Source organism: Micropterus dolomieu, linkage group LG01 (genome assembly GCF_021292245.1).
Source record: "Micropterus dolomieu isolate WLL.071019.BEF.003 ecotype Adirondacks linkage group LG01, ASM2129224v1, whole genome shotgun sequence".
In the NCBI taxonomy this organism is placed as follows: Eukaryota; Metazoa; Chordata; class Actinopteri; order Centrarchiformes; family Centrarchidae; genus Micropterus; species Micropterus dolomieu.
The window spans coordinates 14,198,447-14,206,330 of record NC_060150.1 but is presented as its reverse complement, the minus strand read 5'-3'; the positions used below and the strand labels follow the sequence as shown (position 1 = coordinate 14,206,330).

The window sequence follows — 7,884 nt, the reverse complement described above, 5'->3', positions numbered from 1 at the left end:
CTCGACCTGAAGCAAACTGAGTTTAATTTGTTTGACATGTGGTTAAAAAGGAACAATTCCTTGACGCTCTTTTTACAAATTGACCGTTAGAGCACATGTGGCTCTCTAACACTTAGACAAGTTTTTTTTTGAGGGTTTTCTGTAGATTAAGTAATCACAAAGTAGTAATTGGTATTTCTGTGAGATTATGATTTTTGGAGCCAATTTTGGCAAGAGCCAGTGGACACTTTATAGAATCTCACATTTCTCTGTCACAGTTGGAAATGAGTCGGGAGCACTGCTGAATCACTGCAGTTTCCCTCTAGTAATTCTTGGACACCCGAGCTGCAATTTGGGTGAAACATTGTTAACATTGTTCTTACATTAACTCCCAATCAGTCAGTCTGAGCAGGGGGAAGAAGGGAAACGCCTCGCATTCGCTGTCTGCGAGTCTGCCGTGGGCCGAAATTGTGCTGACAGTTGGAATGTTTCGAGGCCCCTTCTTAAATTTGAACTGACAGTCAGATTTGTCCGTCATTTGCCAGGATTTGCTTTACAAACGGCCGCAGTCTTGACAACCGGAGTAACATCTATGTTAACAGCTTACTAGGAACTTTAATGTTTTTCCATCTTGGGTCTTGATCCTTGACTTTTCCTGCAATCTGGGAGGCTCATTTTCAGTCTCATTCTAATCCCCAGAACCTGAAGAGGGATTTCCCTTTTTCACCTCACATCTATAGATGCAGATATTACATCCCTGATTGCTGAGATCTTTGTCTGCTGGTCAAGCATAATGACCCTGCCATGACCAAAGTAATACAAGCACAGGTCGGGAATTGTGGATCCATATCCTGCAATTAAGTTTAATAGTTTAATAGTCTAATATCAGTAAAGTCAGCCTCTGTTTCAAATTTATCGTGAGCAGTGCATTTATTCTAGAAAGGGTAGATTTGGCTGCAGAGAGTTCATCACCTTTTCCTTTTAGTCCTGCATTATTTCTGTTCTTTTCTGTGGCTCAGCGTTCCTCAGACTTTGTCTGCTTGCATTTGCCAAACCTGGAACCCTGAACTGCTTTTCAGAATGGAGGCATGGGAGTGTTACCTCAAATGCGTCAATTTCAGAAATCAGATCTTGTTTACGGAAGTCCAAGCAGACAGCTGGGATCCTGGTCCAAGGAATTGTGGGTCATGGATTATATACAAATTGCTCATGTCTTTCGCCTTGTGGCTAGATAAACTTCCTTTTGTATTAAGGCACTTCTGAAATGACCTCAACATTTTTCCTGTTAACAAAATAGGCAAACACAGTTTTACTGCATCGGTAGCCTTGTTATGGTATTGTGTAGTAAATTAATAATAGCATATAATAGCCGTGACACTATATACTACTTCTTTAATGTACTATACATAAAATGACTATAACTGATGGTACTTTTACAGCATGCTACATTAGGAGTTGTACCAACTATACTATTTTGCATGGCTGCATAAGCTACCACTAGAGGGCAGGGCTATGACCTTAACCGTCTACTGCACACTGATGGCTCTGAAGCAACAAAGTGTTTTGGACCCTCTGACTCTCCCATTTATACATATCTAAATTTGTACATATTGTATTATCTGAAGACATGCTTCTGATTAATCAAACTAGCAGATGAAAGCCAGTAATGTAAGTAAACGACCTGAATACTTACTCCAGAACATATTTCAACAGCTTTGAGGTGCAGTTATGTAGGTTGATCCCCATTTCAGCCAACACACAGAAACTTTATAGTCTTGGTCCTCCTTAGAATTAGATATTAATTAAACCAATAATGATCCATATTTGCTGTTTATGTTGGTACAAACAGTCTTGGTGGAAACATATACTGTGTGTGTAGAGAGAAAGAGATCGATCTATCTATCTATCTGGGTGGGCTGGGTTTATCAGAAGAAAAGAATTAGGAGGAAGTCCTAATATCTGTTAAAACACTAGTGTCAAGGTTAGAGAGCGCCATCCAGAAGCACAGTGTCTTTTGTGTGACAACGTTATTTAGTTTAAGATTCTCCCATCCTGAACTATATGTACTCCCCTGTAACGCTTCTCTGTTTAGCTTGGAAGCCTGAGGCAAGATGGTCCCCAGTCCCCTGCCAAGGAAAACCCTGTAAAAGTATATTAGTAAGACCGAGGACTGAGACCAGAAGAGGTTAGGCCTGTGACACATGTATGAGAAGGCGTGCCAAGACTAGCAAGGCAGGAACACATTTGCTCTCACTGAATGCATCCAAATCTCAGTGTGGAGACAAAGTGTGAATGCTGCTGCTCAGTTCTTGGGCCAGTTGCGCTAAAATCCTAAGCTGAGACCGAGCACTTCACAAGAGGACGCGTCTCTTTAATGTGGTTCTGAAACACCAAGGATGACCACAGACGCGAAAGCTTTATTTTAATCACTAGAGTGAAGGGTATGAACCACATGGTCTCTAAATAATGTGATTGGTATTGAAGAACATTGCTAAGAGAACAAAGCTATAACTACGTCTAAATGCTTGATTCATTTGGTGTTGCGAAAACAACCACAACTTCAACTCTTTCATAGCAGCTTATTAAACACATGGTAAATCTCTTACATACAGAATCTGAAAAAGCAAAATGAGCAAAGCACTTGTTTGTGAGGTCATTTGTTTTCCTCCATTGCGCAGAATCCACCAGGAAAGGAGAAGACAGGAAGGAAGGGTGTCGAAGTGTTCTGAAAGCAAAAGGAAAAATAAAACTTAGACTACATAGACTAAGCATTTGAACAATGCCTGCATATGCAGGAATCACTCACCACAGAATTATACCATCTGTTTGTAGGATCTGTATTTGCTTTCTTGTTGAACATTGCATGACATTTTGACATTTAGCATACATTTGAGTAGGGCAGGCTAACATGGAAGGCTGTTCAAATGGGTACTCTGACCACTCCATCCAAAGGTATACCAAATGTCAAAGTATATATATAAAGGAAGTTTAGGGAACTGACACTTTAGCACTTAGCATACATTTGAGTAGGGTGTTTCCAAATATCACAGTGACAAACGGGAACATTTTTGACACGACAGGTATGCCAATACCAAAAGTGTGAAATACAAAAATTTGTCATTCAATGGGAGGTATGTGTTGAACTATTTCTTGACTAATTTTCCCAATCTTTGCATTAAGACAGGCTAACTGGCTGTTGGCGCTAGCTTCATATTTGCTATACACATATAAGAGTGGTATTAATATTCTCTTCTATCTGTATTTCCTAAAACATAGGATCTATTCATTTCATAGTAAATGTATCCTTGGAAAGACAAAAGTGTATGGAGACGTTCTACTGACCCTCTGTCTGTCCATCACAGCAGCTTCAGGACGTGTGTACGCCAACACCTTTGTGGATTGAGTGAGGCACATACTGTACTCTGACAGACATTAAGATGTCCACCATAGACAGCAATTTATGAACAGCCCATGTAAAATATACTATAATACCAGTCGCCCTAAAAAGGAAGCAGATTACCTCCACACACACACCTCTTGGCAGTTAGTCCCTTTGCTTGCTGTCCCATGTAACAGACTCAAGTTCACTTCAATCACATGCAGGATTATTTCAATATACTGTACAATGCAACTCCTCCCGGGTGTATTCGATTATGTGTCTGGATGTGTGTGTGTCCCACCATAGAAGCCATCAAATGTATTTGTATTTGTGTGATGTTAACATAACGTTTTTACCAATGAAGAACTATTTAAAATATTGGATATCAAAAGAGCATCATGAATCTGTGGTATTTCAATTAATTTAAAACTGCAACTAATTATAGTTAATAATTAGTATCAGTGTCATATATCAACAAAATGACATTTGGAGCCCAGCAATAATTTCATGAGAACAGTTAAATGTCCCAAGACAGCAGGTAAAAGTACATCACACACCTTCCAAACAACCTTTTACAGTTTTTCGAGATGATGATAGTGATATTCTAGGAGCTTTAGAATCAATTTTTCAAACTATTAGCTTACACATTTCACAAGACACATCAGACAGCAGCTGTTGACAAATATGTCTCGGTTTTAATACTTACTGTATTTTGTGTTTTGTATGATAGTTATGGACTATCAAACATTATTTCAGTAGTGTTTGATTAACTAAAATCAAACAAGAACTCCATATTTTGTGTGTGTGTGCGTTTGTGTGTGTGTGTGTGTGTGTGTGTGTGTGTGTGTGTGTGTGTGTGTGTGTGTGATGTTTGGGAACCACTGCTGTATATCATGTCAATGGTACTGAGACATGCGTTTGTAAACTTCAACAAGCCTCCATCATGGGTTCTCAGGCGGCGACTTCTTTCTCAGTCAACACAGTCTGTGTGTAATCTCTCCACATGCAACTAGATCGAGCCAATAAAAACTTGTTCTCCTGGCAAATGAAGAGAAGAGTCCGTTGGAGCTGGACAAGCAGGGTCCAGAGCCAAGCTGCTGAGGAGGCACAGACCCACTGCGAAGACCAACAGTAGACTTCTGCCTTTGCTTTTCTGGTCTGGTTTCGTTCTTATTATTTTTCTGTCTATGTTTTGACTCTCGGTCTTTCTCAGTCTTGTGTCTGTTCCTGATCCTTGAAATGACGTTGACAGAGTTCTCTCGACATCAACACAATGTGAGGCAGGTTGAGATTAATACATCAACACTGTAGCACTGAGTTGCGAGACCCAATGGAGTTTATAAAGTCTCCCGGGGATGGCTGACTTCAGCTGTTTCCATTTCTGGAAGTCAAGTCTGGATAATAAATTACAGTGAAATGTCACACTGTATGATCCTTTGTATTTAAAGGATAGTAAAATGTCCAGAGGGAATTTCATGTCCCTTATGTATCACTATCTCACTACACACATTTAGCACAGTGGCCATGTTCATTTTAAAGACTGGAAAGTAAAATGCAACATAGATAAAATACAGCATAGATTAAAATATTTAGAAACTTCAAAATAATACATATGTTAACATTTATATGACAAAGTCGTCCAGCTGTCGTAGTATTTAAGATGTTTCTCTATCAGGGGCAAAGGAGGAAGTGGTGTAACGTTGTTATACAGTCCAAAGATGGATTAGTTGGAGTGGGTAGGTCAACAAAACGTTGCACTGTGACTCAGGAGATTGTCCGACCGACACTCAATGTTTATTTCTTGTAACCAGGACCACATTTGTTACCTAAGCGTAGTACTTATTTTTACCCGAACCATGCTCTTTCCCTAACCAAGGGGGATCAGGCAGTAAATGCTTCTATACAGTGTCATGTTCGAGGGCAGATAAAGACAATGTATTTTGTTGTTTTATCAAGAGCCAGCTTATTTAAGGAGGGAAGTTACCCTTTTAAAGCAATACAATCAGGACAAAAAATGATATTTTAAGGGCCTTATTATTAGGAATGAAGTTTCGTAAGTAGTAAAAAAAAAAAAACAAACACATAAAATAGACTAGAACTTACTGTTATTAAGCATTAACACTAGAGGAATAGGGTTGAATTAGACAAAATAATGTACAGTAACTACAAGATGTAGCAGGAGCACTTTAAAATAACAGATATGCACTTTATTTCATAAACTGACATTTCAACATGCCTTTTTCAGAGCTTAAAAGAGCTTCCAGGGCCTCCACATGTGCAAAATTAGCCAAAGGAAATAAACTAGTTTGATAAGTAAGAATACAAGAATTATATATATTTGTAAGACAGTCAATGAGCCCTAAACTTTAATGCCAGGGGTAATTAAATACAGTCTGGGTTTAATTTCTTTTAAGCAATTTTAAGGTTGTAATACAAAACTAAAACAGACCAAAACAAATTTAGGCTCTTTCGTTGGCGGTAGTCACAACACTATTCCATCAGTGTCTCAGCCTGTGTGGCAGAAGAAGGCCAGGGTCAGTTTATTCTGCTCCTCTGAGGAATGCTGGGAATTGTTTGCACTGTCTGCTTCAACCTCTGCTGCTTCTGGCTAGCTCAGTTTTGCTGTTTCTGGATGCACACACAAACACGCACGCATAAACTCCTTGTTTTGCCTAAGAATTGATGCATCTGTGTTTTTGTGCTTCACCCTGTAAAAAGTACAATGGCTGTGGTGTTATTGCTGCAACCTTTCTGTCTTAGAGGCTTTAAGTGGAAATAGAAGTGGTGTGTGTGCGCTTTGAACCTGTAGGAGACTGGGATCGCAGCGTCCTTGTCTGGCTGGCGAGGCGTAAAAGTGAGCCTATATTTATAAGATATTAATGCAAATATTACATCAAGTGCAGAAACAAAACAGGGCTTTGTGGCTTCATCTGACACACAAGCAAGAAATATTTTTTTGCCTCAGTCATATGCACAAGAAAGTATTTCTGTTCAATATCACGCGCCCGCACTTGACAAATGTTCCAGAAAACGCATGACACAACTGAACTCTCTAATGTAACTTTCAACTGTTTCACAACATGGGGCCGAAATACCTGTGGTTTGGTGCTCTTCATACTTCAAAGCCTGTAATGTGCACAGCAAATTACCCATGGAGGAGGTGGATGTAAATTCTTACCCACCCACTAAAGCATGACCTACAGAATAGGTGGGAGAAAAGGCATCCATCATTTATGGGAAAATGATCCCTTAATTAGTCTGGACAGCGCTGACAGTCATGTTTCATGGAAAAGAGACAAGATTTGGCTCATTGTATAGTTTTTTCAGGGTATTTTATTTCATACCTTTGCCTCCAGCTGCATGAATGTCATCCAGCTGTCATTTTTTACTCCAGAGAGCTAATATGAGCTGGTTCACATTAAAAAATAAAAGGAAGTGTGCACGCACCCGAATATTCTGGAAATATAAGGCTAATGAGTTAAAGTGCCCCTTTTGGCTGTGCCTGGTCACACCCAAAATGTATTCCCACAACCTCACTAAACAGCTGGTACTGGAAGTTTGGTGATGCATTAACTGCTTGCAGGTAGTACAATACTGTTGTGATAGGAGGATTATATTAAATTAGGTCACCTCTGTCGCGATGGTTTAGAATCTGTTAGCAGCAAATTCGTGTGTTGACCAAAGCGGATGTGAATCTGGCATAGAATCCACTAATTATAGTGGCTTCATTGAAACGAGCAAGTCCTAAATTTTGCTGTTTTAAATATTATGTGACCGAGCACTTAATCTGATAAGAGTGGTTCACCGCTTGATCTGGGCACAAAAGTTCAAATGACACTTATCAGTAGTTCCACTAGCATGGCAGTGGCATGCCTCATAATATTTCCTCAAACTGATCCATGTGATTTTTGATAAATCAATCTCAGGCAACCTACTTACCTGTTGTAAAGGCTTGTCCATAAATCATCAGGGCTGATATTATCTTTAGTGGTTTGTCATATATATATACACACACACGTGCTGGTCATATAATTAGAATATCATCAAAAAGTTGATTTATTTCAGTAATTCCATTCAAAAAGTGAAACTTGTATAATGTATAGAGGGTATGCGTTGATGTCACTTCCCCTTCCGGAACACGCTGGCCTGAGTGGCAGAACATCTGTTACCATGGCTGCGTTTAGCAAAACGGGAGTAAAATAAGTGATTATTTGCTCAAATTAAAGGCAGTCGGACTTGACAGTGATCCTTACTGCTTACCAAAGGACTAGTGGTCCAGCTCTTTCCCATTTTAGATGTGTTGTTTGTGTTTTAGCTGATTCAAGCTAACACTGCTGCTTGTCTTTCTGCCACTCAGTGAGCGTAACTGCATTCTGTGACGTCATGCGCATACCCTCTATACATTCATTCCACACAGACTGATATATTTCAAGAGTTCATTCCTTTTAATTTTGATGATTATAACTGACAACTAATGAAAACCCCAAAATCAGTATCTCAGAAAATTAGAATATTGTGAAAAGGTT

At 39.3% G+C, this 7,884-nt stretch overlaps 1 long non-coding RNA gene across 2 annotated transcripts; it reads right to left on the bottom strand.

Annotated features, from left to right (window-relative positions):
• Positions 1-5,540: 5,540 nt before the first annotated feature.
• On the bottom strand, positions 5,541-7,423 carry LOC123976771. 2 transcript variants are annotated; one of them, XR_006826429.1, is made up of 4 exons: positions 7,298-7,423; positions 6,454-6,555; positions 6,162-6,218; positions 5,541-6,066 (listed from the first exon to the last, which is right to left on the bottom strand). It is a non-coding gene; the product is annotated as an uncharacterized LOC123976771 (long non-coding RNA). The 2 variants fall into 2 exon arrangements; XR_006826428.1 differs by lacking the exon at positions 6,454-6,555 and having other exon boundaries at positions 7,298-7,419.
• Between the last annotated feature and the right edge of the window lie 461 nt (positions 7,424-7,884).